Source organism: Cryptomeria japonica, chromosome 6, assembly GCF_030272615.1.
Source record: "Cryptomeria japonica chromosome 6, Sugi_1.0, whole genome shotgun sequence".
Classification (NCBI taxonomy): domain Eukaryota; kingdom Viridiplantae; phylum Streptophyta; class Pinopsida; order Cupressales; family Cupressaceae; genus Cryptomeria; species Cryptomeria japonica.
In genome coordinates this window covers 144,836,613-144,852,359 of record NC_081410.1, presented here as the reverse complement: position 1 = coordinate 144,852,359, position 15,747 = coordinate 144,836,613, and positions in this window count along the sequence as shown.

Below are 15,747 nucleotides of genomic sequence, written 5' to 3'. Positions count from 1 at the left end.
TTCCTTTCAAAAATCAAGATGTCCGTGAACTTTGTGAGAAATTTCATATCCAACACCGCTTTTCCACTCACTATTACCCACAAGGCAATGGTCAAGCCGAAGCATCAAATAAAAACATATTAAGAATCCTCAAGAAGATAGTTAATGATGTTGGTCATGATTGGCATGTTCAACTAAATCCAGCACTGTGGGCATATCGAACTAGCATTTGAACCCCTACAGGCGCAACTCCCTACTCATTGGTCTATGGTGCAGAAGCTATCTTGCCTATTGAGGTCGAGATACCATCACTACGGGTTTCCTTGCATAATCTCATTGATGATGAAGCCTATAGAGTATCCCGTCTTCAGGACTTAGAGTTACTTGATGAGAAACGACAAGCTGCATACAACCATCTCAAAGCCTATCAGCAGCGCATGAGCAGAAGTTATAATCATCGAGTTAGACCTCGTACATTTGAGGTAGGTGATCTTGTTCTCTGAGAAAATCCTCGCAACCAGCCAAACAAAGAACATCAAGGCAAGTTTGAATCAAACTGGCTGGGCCCATATGTTGTCACTACTATATTTGGGTCCGGGGCATATTAGTTGGCTACATCAGAAGGAGAACCACTCGTAGATCCAATCAACAGTATGCACCTCAAACGGTTTTATACCTAAGTTGTACATCAAGCTCCCCTGCATACTGGCAAAAATACCAAAAACATTCAAAAAAATGTCCTGAAGAAATACAAAAACATCACAAATAGTAAGGAAAAATCATGCATCCAAACAGTGAACAACCACTCCGGTGGTACCTTGGGTAAGTGCGATGGTGAAAACCTGGCAAACAGGTGCCACTCGTAAAAAAATATGACTCCAGTATCTTTCAGGCTCGTTGCGATCACATTCATACATACACACATCCATCCATCTAAACCATGGCTTGTTATTTGATCTGTAATTAAAGAAAGTACTTCATGCGTCTTACATCCCGCTTTTTCATAGTCATGTCTACACTTGGGGGCAATGCCCTTAAATCTAGTTGGTGGAAGTGGATTCTACATTACTGGTGATTCATTGGGTAAAACATTCAAAACTGTTTCACAAAATCCAAAAACATTCAAAACGGTTTCACAAAATCCAAAAACATTCAAAATTGTTTCACAAAATCCAAAAACATTCAAAAATGTCTCACAAAATCCAAAAACATTCAAAAACGTCTCACAAAATCCAAAAACAATGGAAAACATTGGAAATCACACAAAACCATGGCAACACCTTGTACATGCTCGTTCACGCAAATACCAAACAAGCGTTGAAAACAATACTCGCATGATGATCACTTATCAAAAATTGACCGACACAATCGACATCAACAATCAAACTGTCTTCAAAAAGGATGCATCCTTCCTTACCAAAACAAAGACAAAAATGGCGTTTTCTTTGACAAAGAAAATTATGTTAAGCTATCAAATACTTGGTTGATTTGTGAGTAACTCATTCATTTATCTGTATCAGAACTTTCAGCATTATTTTGTATCATCTGCGCATTATTTCCGATGAAGTTCTGGGGCATGTACTAATGGTGTCTACGTGGGAAGTTCACTAAGCTACATGATCTTATGCAAAATGCAGTCATAGATCATTACGGCTTGCTGATTATAGTGTATACCTCGACCATATGAGCACGAACCATTACCAAGGATCCCTATTCTTTATTCTTTATGTATATACTATCTGTTTGCAGCTACCATGCTCTTCCTTTGGTTCCTCCTACCTCCTCCAAATTGGATAAAGGTTTTTATTTCTTAGTACGGTATGCACTTGTCTCAGGATATGATCAGCCTAAGATCAAGGAGGACGATCCAAGTCATGCATGAACGGAGATAATCCTTGTCTGTTCCACAAGCAATACTCTGGTCGACTTGACCCTTATATCAAGTCGTTTGTATTAACTTGCTATATAAAATCCATGAAAGAAATGATCATCTTGAATCATTATGTCAAGATGCTTGTATTCTCTTCCAACATTTTTAAAGCTCAATGATGAAAATGGAGCACTATGGATCGTCATTTCATCTCATTTGTTTATATATTGCATTCCGTTGCATATCACCCATCCATTCACCAATTCATATGTAGGATTTATATGCAAATGCGACCATTAAGCTGGTCTTGGATACAATCACGACCAAGTACTCTGATACATCATCAATGCATCATGCAAAGTCTCAAAAACCTTGCATTCCTCATGGTCATATCGTCATTACATTTAGTTGCATCTTGCAATAAGTACATTCATGTCATTTTTAAATTAACATTGCATATAGTTCATTTTCACATTAGTCTTCAATAAACATTTGCATCATTGCATAATCATAAATAATTAGATTCATTCATATGATCAAATTGTCTTTGATTGTATTAAACCATTTACTATGCATTCATTTAGTGTCAATTATCCATCATCATTTCATTTTTCTTTGTCATTTATCATTGCATACATACATTTATCTATTCATTAGTTCAAAGGTGCCTTCATTCATCCATTATTAAGTATCTTATTATGCTCATTTTAGGATTCATTCACATTGCATTCATTATCCTTTTTTAATTGCATTAAAGGTGCAGTTATTAACACCATGAGTTGCATTATCATCACATTATCATTTTTACTTAATCATATTTAAGCATTTAGAATCCTAAAACCATTTGTTTCCAAAACACATTGGTTCATGTTATTTATATATCCATTATACATATGCATTTATTTAGACATTATCATATAAACATTTGTACTTTACATTTTGTTTATCCATATTACATTCATTTAAAAACATCTAGATGCATATCCATACATAACATCATTCATTCACATGTTGCATTAAACATCATTTCATCTCATTATCTCATCATATATCAACATAAGAAACACCAAAATCTTGTTCCTAACTCATCATAAACATACATCATCATCATAGCATTACATACATAAAGCATTACATTAAAATAAAAACATGCACACATGTATAAACCTGCATTCATATGTCAGTATCAAACATCATAAAAACATGCATATAAGAAACATCTCATCAAATGCATACATGTACACATATCCATCTAAGCAAATAACTCATCATCCTGCATAAACATCCATATAAATCAAATGCATATCATCCAAATAGGGGATCTCCTCATATATATCATCTCATATATCAGAGTACAATGAAGTCTACAAAATCGGCTACCAAGAGCCATCCAAGATACAATGATACAATACATATATGCAAAAATGCTCTCTCAGATGCCACTCTAGCCAGATGTTGTACCACCATTGCCACCTGCTCCACCACTGGTACCCACACCACCTGATCTATCTCTCCGTGGAGGACCCATCACACCCCCACTCGCTCCTGCATCCCCTGATCTCTCCCTCCATAGAGGACCCATCACACCCCCACTACTCTGCACCCTCTGTGATCGCTCTGATCTGGCCTGCCGCATCTGTGAATAGCTAAGAGCTCGCTAACTAGCTGGTACCACCTTCTCGTATAAACCCCGCCAGTAGTCTATCTCCACCTGTGCTCGCCGCATCTCCCTCATCACCTCCCTTGTAGGCCCCTGTGCTCCTACTCCAACCTGGACTCTCTCCTACAGCTCTACTAATCTCTCCACCACACTATCCCTCTCCTACAACACTACAGCTAGCTCTGACTCCTGTGCAAATAGTTGCACATCCCTAGCCACCACCTCCGCCTCCAAATCCTCTACCCGGGTCTGCAAATGTGCTATCATATGATCCCTAAGATCTCTAGTGGCTCCCTCCCCGGTATCCATAGCAGCCTCACCTGTACCACCCTCTCCAGTAGCTCTCTCCCCTCTGTCCATCGGGATCTCCCTCTCCATTCCCCTACCACCAAGTCTAACTCCTCCCTATATCAGCGGTCCCTGTGCTATCCATAGTGGCAGTCCCCCTCTCCCTCTCCGCTGAATCCGAATCCCCAACCCACCACCTCCACCTCCTCCACCACCTCCTCCTCTGTCTTCACCATCTCCTCTCCCTCCTCCACCTACCCTCAGTCCTCGACCTCCTACCCTCCTCCATCTCCATCCCCTCTCATCCTCAAAATCAGGAATTGGCTTTGCTAGATCGGATATCCGTAGGATCAGGTGCGTCGCCCAGTATTGCGTATACTCATCTGCTACCCCTGCATCCACGACCCTCGATCATATGTCCCACGATCTCGCCTATAGCATCCGAAACTCCACCAGTGCCTGGTCATATGGCAGCACTGGCCCCCATGCATATCTCTCTCGGATCACCCGTGCATACTCCCTTGATCCACTAGGCAGTCCCTGCTACCGTCCAAACTACCTCATCACTCTCCCCGGCACCTGTCTCTCTACATGGTATGAGGTCCTCCCAATGAGGAATCAGGTCATGAATACATAGGGCAGTGCCTCTGCATCATCATCCCAGGGCTCGCACTCCAGGTATGTTCGCCATATGACTGCATCCAAATCATCTAATGCCCGCCACCACCACTCTAACTTCCCTAGGTGGGGCTAGCTCATCATGCCGCTATACATAAACATATACAGCTGATCCACTGCGCGGAACCTCAGACTCACCTGTCGAGTCACTAGTAGGTGCTCCCAGGCCCAAATGTGTAGTAGTGTCACTCCCACTGCTAGGGAACCCCTCCCTTGATAAACCACCTCATGAAGCTCCTGGTAAAGGTGCGCCAGCACGCACGACCCCCAAGCAAATCGGGTCCCCTCAGTAATTATCATCTCAATCACCTGCCCCCACCCCACGGCCAAACCATGTGATCACCTGTCTGGACATAGAAGTCCTCCCACAATGCTTGATAGAACTGCTGGTAGAGGCTCGTATAATGCAGCTATCTCCTCCCATGCAATAGAGCCATCATCAATAAACACATCCTCATTGAAGAACCATTGTACTGCAAGGGTCCCCCAGGATCTGTCATATGTCATTAGCTCCCCCTGAATCAGAATCCGTAGGATGCACCACACATCCTCCAGGGTCACTGTCATCTCCCCCTGTGTCAAATGAAAGGTGCACGTCTCGTTGTGCCATCGCTCTGCTAAGGCTATAATCAATCTGTGATTCATCTGAATCATGGGCATGTGCATCACATCATATAGTCTCGTCACAGCAATGCAATCGATCTCGGCCTCTGTTAGCCAATCCCGCAACCCCTGTGTCGTCGGATGTCTCTCGCGTAACTGCAACACGCCTAGATCCTCCTACACACGGGCATCCATCAATCATCATCAGTTGTTTTATTTTCAAACTTTCTTGAGTTTAAACCTAAGACTATCAACAGATACTTTGATCAAGTATCTTCGGGTCTCAACAGGTAAGCAATCATGGCAACCTAGACTTCCAACAAGCATTTATCCTAGAAATGACCTAAGTCTCATCAGGCTGCTATGGTTCAAAACAACTCCCACTTCACATCGCCATCCATCCATCATTGGCATCGAGAGATTTTATTCATACAAACTGGGGCATCTGTTTATCCTAAAAACAAAAGCACTCATTTATCAACAATAGCGCTAAAACCCTAACAACAACACTCAATCAGCCACCCAACAACGCTCAAACTGCAAATGCGCTAGAACAACCTTGCAATAGCGCTCAATTAAGCACTCAATAGTGCTTATTAATCAATAGCACCTAAACATGCATGCAATAGCGCTAAAACATTTCAACAATGCTCAAATAATAGGCCAATAGTGCCATTGTGGTGCAGTAGCGCTAGTTAATTGGGCAATAGTGCCAAAACATAGTTTCAGCGCTATTGCTCCGACTCAAATTGGACTCAGCAAAAAGAGTATCAAAAATGCATCAAAATTCAAAATTCAAATTTGCGTACCGCTGGTCTGTAGTCGTCTGGCCGCTGGAACCGACAGACTCGCTCAAATCGGTGCTCTGCAATCGGTATTGGCATCCTGACTGCTGCTCGCTCCTCCAAAATGTCACTATCAGAGCTCTGGTTTCACACTGGTCGTGGTCACAAATGATCCTGTTTTCACCCCTTTCACCCCATTTAAACCCTTCACAGTCACCGTAATTTTCCCCCGCTCACCGTCGTGGTCCCTGTAAACTTCCCAAGCCTTCCATTTCTCCATTTTTCCTCCAATTTCTTCTATTTTTCACCAGTATTGCGAACTTCTTCTCTTCTAACACCTTGCCAATTTTCATTCTTTTTCAAGAGATCGCCCGATTTTTCAAAAATTTCGGCCCATCTCTCGAGGGGGCATACCACCCATTAAATTAATATTTTATGGGGCATTTATTCACACCAGTTTTTCTTTCTTTGAAACGATGCGATAAACCACACCGTCTCAAAGAGGGGCAAATGTAGTCACACAAATCTGTCCAACTTAATTAAATAAATAAATTGCTATTTATTTTAAAAATTCCACTAGCCATCAGTTAATTAAATTAACATTTAATTAATTCATCCTCAAACATTCTCTTATTAATTAAATAAATTATTCAATTTATTTTAATTCATTCATTAAAACCAAATTCAAATCAATTAAATAAATAAAATCTATTTATTTAATTAAATCCCCCTATTCCTCTTTTAAATAAATTAAATCAAACATTTATTTAAATCATTATCCCCCCCACTTGCATTTTCCTACAAATGCAACTTGCACACATTTATTGAAATAAATGAATTTTTATTTTAATAAAATCTTATTTTCCCTCACCCACCAAATCCACTTCCAAATCTAATCCCCTTCTAGATTCTTCTAACCCCTTCCTAATTAGCCTAATCCATCCCCTAATTATTGTCAGATTCCTAAGCAAAATGGAGTCACTTCTCAAAGACTTCAAAAGTCTTTGAAAAGCATTTAATGCTTTGTGTGTTCAACAAATTAACCTCCAAAGTCTTTCAAGACCACTAATGGCTCTTACATGACCATTTATGGCTCTTACATAACCATTTATGGTTATTTCAAACTTGTCTCCCCAAACATTTATTGCTTTGACCATGTTATCCCTCTTGCCTTTTGCACAAAAGTTTATCCATTGGATAAAAGCTTTATTCTTTCAATAAAGAGTTTATTCATTCAACTAACCTTGACCTTAACTTCCAAGGTCATGTCAAGCATTTAATGCTTATTCCCTCTCCTCTCAACCTATCTCACATTGACACTTGTCATCCTAGGATTGGGTTGAAAGCCCTCACATGGATTGAAAATCATTCAATCCTGACCCTTGTTGAGATTGCTCAATCTCAACCCTCCATTGCTCCATTTTTCCTATAAATAGAATCCATTTCTTCATAATCTAGATCCTGAAAACTTGTATGCATTTAACCTATAAGCATTTTAGAGAGCATTTAGCATAGCAAACTAATATCTTGTTATCTTGGTTAAAATCAATCATTTTAATAGCATCTAGTATTTTAGCTTTTCATTTTACATTTGGAGCAAAATACTCAAATCTCAATCCTCCATAAGCATCCATAGTGCAAAAAGTTGCTGAGAGCTACACTATTTTGGAACTTGGAGAGGAGAGGAACAAGGGACAAGGAGCTAAGAGCATGCTAAGAGGCATTTGGAGATGCCTTATTTATCTTTGTTTCATTTGTTAGACATATTAGCATGATCTTAGTATCTCTTTTGATATGCCTTATTGACTTTGGAATGAAAGGACCTAAGATAGATTAGGAGGATGAAGAGATTCCTTCATGTTGATCTTGACTTGGAGTAGGATCATTTGAGTTGGTGCTTTTCTCTTGATTTTGAATTAGAATAGTGGAGGATATGGAAGGAATATCATGATTTTGCTTAAGAGATGGATATTGAATGGGACTCTGCTCTTGAGATGAAAGGGGATCATCGGGGATGGAATACCAAAATTTTAGGGGATCATCATAAGATTCTTGACAGGTGGGATCTTGATAAAAAATGGGACCAGATTGGGAAGTCATGATATTGTGATCTTGATTTATGCTAGGACTTATTTCCTTTGACTGAGTTTCTTTTTTCTCGGTTTGATGATGAATGGTCATATGAATGATCAAAGTTGATGTTTTTGATAGTTTGATGTAGAGAAATTTACTCCTTTTGGTAAGGGTCTTAGGACTAGGTTGTCTGTTCTTTAACTTAGTTTTGTGATGAAGACTTGTTCATCTCAAAATATGAGGAGTGGTCATACACGAATGATCAATGGTTTCCTTCGATGTTTGGATTGAGATACTTCGTTTGGAAACTTAAGTCCACTTTTATCAAAATAGAAACTTGATTTGACAACTTAAGGTTTAAACTTGGTATGTTGTTTGATAGAATCCTTTAGATGATGGACCTTTTGATCAAGGTGATGATAATACCTGATTTTGATAGGATAAAGTCTTATCTTTAGCTAGTTTTGGATTTGACAACTTTTGTTCTAAGACTGACTTGTTTGATTTGGAAATGATTTCTCTGGTGTTTTGATTTGATTTCTTGTGATCGCGTTTGATATTGGACCTGAAAGGATACTCAAGAAGTTTGAAAACTTTTTCTAGAAAGGATTACTTGGTTTGGTATTCCCCTAATCTTGTTAGATGAAAGTCTTTTCTAAAGATAGTTGAAATGTTGATAACCATCTTAAAAGATGTTTTATTGGATATGGAAATCTTCTCCACTTTATGACTTTTCCTTGTTTGAACTGATTTTTGAGTTTGATTGTTAGATACTTTGCAAGATATTTTAGCATTTGTGACAGGAATACATAGCACACATGAAGACAATGATCATCCTAATGCTAAACATTGAGTGTATATTCTTTTGAGGATGTGTTCAAATCCTCGATGTTATCACTGGTTTGATTTACAACAAAAGACACATCAGATAGACTCTTTATTCAAAGGTCATTGATAATATCATAGCCCACTAGTCTCGATACTCCGTCAGCTCAAACAGCCTTGTCACCCCCTAGAGGGCGCCCATTTTTTTGCCTTTTGCTAGAATTTAACTCAAAGTGAATTGCTTCACAATTGAGTAGTTATCTTGGGAGATATATGGTGAGTAATCTTGGGGGCGGATTCTTCCCCACCCTTGCACTATGATATTGCCAATGTTTGGCGACTGACTTAGCTCAAAGTTTCTAATGCTAAGGTTCTTAATCAGGCTTCCTGTTCGGTCGTCAGTGATAAACTCCCTCAGGAGGCTTCCCAACCTTTAGAACAAAGGCTTTACGTATCATAAAGATACTGGGGGAAGGCTAATCGCTGCGCGCAACCGTTGAAAGGGACTTTCATCACCCTCCACTTTTGATTATAGTGGGTTGGAATACTTGGCGTCAAAGTCGTTCCCCACTTAGGTCGTTCCCTTCACACCGGCCATAAATGGCTTTAAGAGTTGATTGCAACTCCTCGGGAAGGAAGGCCTGCTAAAGGATGTAAATGCTTGAATTACTGAAAGCTTAAGAGTGGTTTGGCTTTTTGGTCACCCAATTATGGGGAGAGCATATACCTTCCACTTTCAAGACAAGGCAATCAATTTGTTCTTTTTAGCCTCCAAGACAATGATTTGCTAACTTCTATTTGGAGATGTTGCTCCAACAAGCATGATGTTCTTTTTAACCTTTCATAGCAAAGTGTGTATTTCCAAAACTTTTGTAAAACAAGCCTGGTCAACAAAATAAATCGCGATGTTTGGTCAGCAAAATTAAAGTCGATAGGGGAAAACTTTCCCTCTTTGCCTTGCACAAAATGAAGATGAGGTTCTTTTACTTTGCAAAATGAAGTGAATCCTTTTAAACACCAAAGGATGGTGAGGTTCTTTTTAAAACTTTTGTCAAAGTAAAGATTGTTGGTTCTTTTTTTACAGCTTCCAAAATGAAGTGTTTTTCCTAACTTGCAGGAATGAAAGGTTTGTTTTGTTGTTCTTTTTACCATGCAATAAAGAAAAGATGAAGTTTCTTTTAAAACACCAAAAAGGAAGGCATGAAGTTCATTTTATGCATCCAAATGAAATGATGAGGTTTATTTTAATTTGTGCAAAAAAGGAGAGAGTTCTTTTTAACCAACTTTTGTTGAAAGAAAGTAAAAAAAGAAACTTAAAGCCTCTAAACTTGCTCCTTCCCCTGCATAAAAAATATTAGAACCTGCACACAGTCAGTGATCAAGTGTTAGTGTGGGCTTACACAAGCCTAAATTCTGATCTTGGTTACAAATTTTACAATCCTAATCCTAAAATGCCCTGAAATTTGACTAAGTCTGAAATTTGGAAGATCTTCCAAAAACTAGATTTTGCATTATAACTCCTAGAGGTCTGAAACCCCTCTCAAACATCCTGAAAGTATATATGGAATATAACTTAAAGTATAAGTGACATTTCACTTATACTTAAATGTTATATTCCATATATATTATGCCTCCCACAAGCCTAATTTTTGACTCTGTCATAAATTTTTGGCTCTACCAACTCTATGCGCTAAACTATTGCACGGATGCGCTAAGAAAAAGCACCCACGCGCTATTATGTGCCCCCAATGTGCTAAGTTGTTTTTCCGATGCGCTATTCTATTTTTCTCCCGCGTCGAGACCTACAGGAAAATATTAGTGAAAGTCATGCGCTAAAGAAAGGTCTCCACGCGCTAGAGTATAGACCCCACGCGCTAAACAGTGAGCGGGATGCGCTAGACTATTAACCGGATGCGCTACTCTATTTTGTTTCCGCGTTGAGGCCTACAAAAAAAACGTAACGGAGGTCACACGCTAATGTTTGAACTGCACACGCTAGATGATGGTCTCCACACGCTGAACAGTGGATTGGATGCGCTACTCTGTTTACTGGATGCGCTAAACAGTGTTTTTCCCGTGTCGAGACCTACAGGAAAATTTTTATTTTTTATTTTTAAACAAAATCATGCACTAAAGAAATTATTTTACGTGCTATAGCAGAGACCCCACGCGCTAAACAGTAGGCTAGAAGCGCTAAACTGTTAGGTGGATGCGCTAAGATATGTTTCCGACGCTTCGATTCCTGTTTCCCGCGGACCTGCAAAAGTCATTAATTTGAAAAACCAATTTGTTATTTGGGGTCGAGCCCCACAGTGGGCGCCAGAAATGTATGCGGGAAAAGTGGGCTAATAAAACTTAAAATGTGAAAATGTTAATACTAGTCCACACACACACAGAGGACTTCTTGCTGCAAGCTATGGAGTAACGATGTGTTACTTAGCTTCCCAAGGAAGGTCCCATGGTTCTCTATCTCACAATATCCCTCAAACCAACGTTTTTGCTCTCAGATTACTGAGCAAAATGGTTTAGGGATGGCAAATATGAGAACGAGAGATGCTTTTGATTGATTTTAGTATGAGACGTGTTGTAAGCTATGTATGATTCTAAAATGCAATAAACTAAATGATAAGATGACAAGATTAGTATGAGTACTATCCTAGCATACTATATTTAGCCTATGATTGAACTAAAATGATAAAGAAAGTAATCTAAGCATGCATATTTAGTCTATATTATGATCTAAAAGAGGCTAAATGATGAGCATATATGAAATGAAAGCTTGAAAGAATTTGAGCATAAGTGTGATGCTTCAAATTTGAAAGATGATTGTTAAAAATGGAGGAATGAGAGCTCTATTTATAGCACAAATAGGGCAATGGATGGTCAAGATTGAAAGGTTTAATCAAGGGCCAAGTTTGAAAGTTGGGGATCCATGTGCACAATTGGCACCAATAAAATAGTAACAAATGTCAACATAGGATTGGGTTGAGAGAAGAGGTTGGAGGCATTAAAGGCCTGAAAAGACCTCATGGTTATCTAAAGGCTAAGGGTCAAGTCTAAATTAGGTTTACCCAATGGATTAAGATTTAATCCAAGGATAAACCTTTGTGCAAATGATTAAGAGATAATCATGGTCAAAGCATTAATGGCCTGATGAGACCTTTGGGTTGGGTAGAGGTTGAGTCAAAACAAATGTTTTAACCATGTGGGAGGGTTTGAATTAACCATTAATGGTTATTGGAGACTTTGGGGATTAAGTGGTTGAAGGTTGGAAGCCTTCAATGGTTTTTAAAGACTTTAAGGGTTTTGGTGGTTGAAGGTTGAAAACCTTTAATGGTTATCAAAGACTTTAAGGTTTTTGAGAAGTGACTTCCCTTTGCTTAGGGATGTGACAAAGTTTAGAGGAGGGTTAGGTTAATTAGAAGCGATTAGAAGATTCTAGAGGGGATTAGGAAGGGGTTTGAGATTTTGCAAGTGGATGGGGGGGATAATAGGATTTAATTGAAATAATTTAATTCATTCAATTTGATTGCAATTTGGAGAAATTAAATAAATTTGATTTATTCAATTTAGGATAACTATTTAATTAAATTTGAATTTAATTAAAAGTGGATAGAAGGGATTTAATTGAATAAAATGATTTATTCATTAAATGGTATAGTGAATTTTATTTAAATAAATTGAGTAATTTATTTAATAAAATAGAGGAATGCGGATAATTTAATTAAATTGGATTTAATCAAATAGGGATATGAACATAAAATATTCATTTAGGAATATGGTCATTTTTATATGTCTACAGTTGCCACTCTTTTTATTTTTCTCTGTGAGATTGCCATTATTTCGCTTTCAATTATTTGGTGGATAGTACTCTTGGTGGGCATAACTTGCACCACATTATCTCTGAAATTTGAGATACAGTCAATGTGATTCTACAAAATTCATTATATATAATCAATGTTTATTGTATATCTACAGAATTCTTTGTCAAATGTACGTTAATTTAATATGTTTTGTAAAATGCTTTCACCATCATATTCTTTTTTGATGGCTTAAATCACACACATTAAGTTTTGACTTCTCAGAAAGTTTTAAACATTCAGACTTGACTGACATTCTCAAGGATATGTTGCTTAATGTGTGCAGTTTACTCTTAGCCTTGATCGAGACATGCCTTGATCACTGTCTATAGTCCACTTGTTCATAACATGTTATTTTAACACGAAACATAATCATAAGCTGAATTTCTTATGAGGATGTAATTCTAAGACATACAACTTTTAAGTTTATTTGATTTGATAGAGAGGCGACTTTTTATAAAAGCAAAAGAAGAGAAAAAGAATTTTTATTTTATTTTCTAAAAGGTGTTATTTAGATTTATTAATTAATATGAGTAATAAATATATAAATAATATAGATAATAGAGATATAGGTATAAATATTAGGAATAGTAAAACATTAAATGCTAATTACATAAAATAAATGTGAAGAAAGGTCTTTAGTTGGATGGTTGATGAAGGAGAATAGTTTTGATTTATCATAAAATCTAATCTATAATAGGATTAGAAATTGATCGCATTTTTTTATGTTTTAGTTGGAATCAAAATATTGTCCACTATACACAAGGTTTAGTTTGTAAGTTTGAAACACCTCTACTAGTGTGGATCTAATTTATTGCTTGTTTTGGTACAATGCGCACTCTCATTCACCTATTCATTTGATTTGTTGTTATTTTATCTTTCTCTACGATGAGGAAAGGGGGTATATGATCTCCTAGGTGCACTCCCCAAAATGACTACCTTTACAGTTGTGTGAATGATCAAGGACAACAAGCCTCCAACATGCAAAAATTTTCATGATGATTATGTAAATTTTTAATTCATTTTACTGCTCCAATGCAAGTGTTCATAACCTTATCTTTGAACCCTAATGATTACTTTATTTTGTATGAGAGGATATGAAATGAATGCAGGTGAAAGTCTAAGTTGAATACAAGGATATAATAGTAAATTGTACATATGTATCTTAAGTCAACTTTGGGAAGGAAAGGAATGGGCAAGAGTTGACCAAATTTTGACTTTAACTTTTAAAATTTAGGGACCAAATTTATGGATGTGGGATCCATCCCATGTCTGTGGGATTAAAATTGAGGATATGACTAGTATACCTATATTCTAAAGAAAATATATGTAAAATAATGCCAAGAGATATCAGTTGTCAAGAAGGACATGGAGTTGAATAATGCTATACTCTTTCACTCTAATTAGAGATATATTAGTTTCATATACTTAGAGACAAGTGGCAATGATTCTATTTTATTCAGAAACTGAAATATGCATGCATTTACCTGTCATCTACACATCAAAGTTATTCATAATAATTTTTTTATTTATGGATATTTGTATTTCATTTTTGATGCCTCTCGGCATAATTATGCTAGAATCAAGGTTATAATGGAAAATCTAGGAGTAAGTGCATAGAGAAGCATTATAAAATGCATAATCAAGGTGAATATATTAGAGTGTGTGTGCATATGCATAAGTTGAATTTAATAAAAATGTGGGAGTGTGTAAATGGGTGAGTAACAACATAAGGAGATCCACTTTGCTCAAAAGTGTGCTATGTGTCAATATGTAATTACATTAAATCATGTTCTCTCAAAATAGGCATAAGATAAAATGAAATAAACATGAGAATGCAAATTTTGTCATTACATATTTCCCCTTCTTTTAATTTCCAATAAATCCTAGTAGATCATGTATCTCAAAATATGTAGCACTTACAAGCATGCATGTAAAGTAAATATTTTGATCATATCTTCTCTCTATTTTATAGATTCTATTGAGTTCACATTCCAAAGGATGGACTTACATGGTGGTATTTAACAAGGCCCATTACTTTGTATGAACTCATACATACATACATATACATATATATATATATATATATATATATATATATATATATATATATATATATATATATATATATATATATATATATATATATATATATGTATATGTATGTATGTATGAGTTCATACAAAGTAATGGGCCTTGTTAAATACCACCATGTAAGTCCATCCTTTGGAATGTGAACTCAATAGAATCTATAAAATAGAGAGAAAATATGCCTTAAGTAGCTATTTTCACATAATAAAAAATTGTCACAACCCTCCTTTATCACTTTTTGATTTAAATACAACTCTATTATGTTTTTTTGGTTAAGCTATTTAAAATGATGGAATGAATGTTATAAAAGAATTTTAAAAAATGAATACACACGCACACACTTGGAGAATATAATTATTTTTATTTATTTATTTTCCACTCCCAATTTTGGCACATGTTGTAGGAAGAACAAGAAGCTTCTAGAGGATTCTCCACCACCTTGCATGTAACGCCCCCACTAAGTTTAATCAATTTGCATGAAGTCCAATATTGGAAAAGAATCTCCTTTTTAATTAAATTTTCTAGATAGTGGAAGGGAGGGATTTTTCTTATGAAATTGTATGCAAGTTTCAAAGAAGGGAGTTGATTATGTTTTGAAGGAAATTTCCCAAGTTTTAGAAGTAGATCTTCTTTGGTAGTCTCATTTTCGTTGCAGAAATTTTGAGTTGTTGTTTGAAGGATTTCTCTCAAGTTGCAAGGAAGGATCATAATGATAGCTAGTGGATTCAACATCAAGCTCGATAAACCAGGTTCTCTCCTTGTTTTTTTTTCACATTCACTTATGAGGAATTCGTAATATCAAAAATATAGTTATAGATCTTCCTTCATATAAAGAATTTTTTTTTTATATATTAGATTGTAAATATTTTATTTAGGGATAAACAATAATGATAATGCTTTCATATAGTGCATGTAAAAGATAGTTTATTTATTTATTTTATTTCCCTTAAGAAAATATGCACATGATCTTGCTTTTTGTTTTTTTTCAAAGATTTTAGCAAAAAGAAAATCATATTCCTTTATTTGTTTAAATCT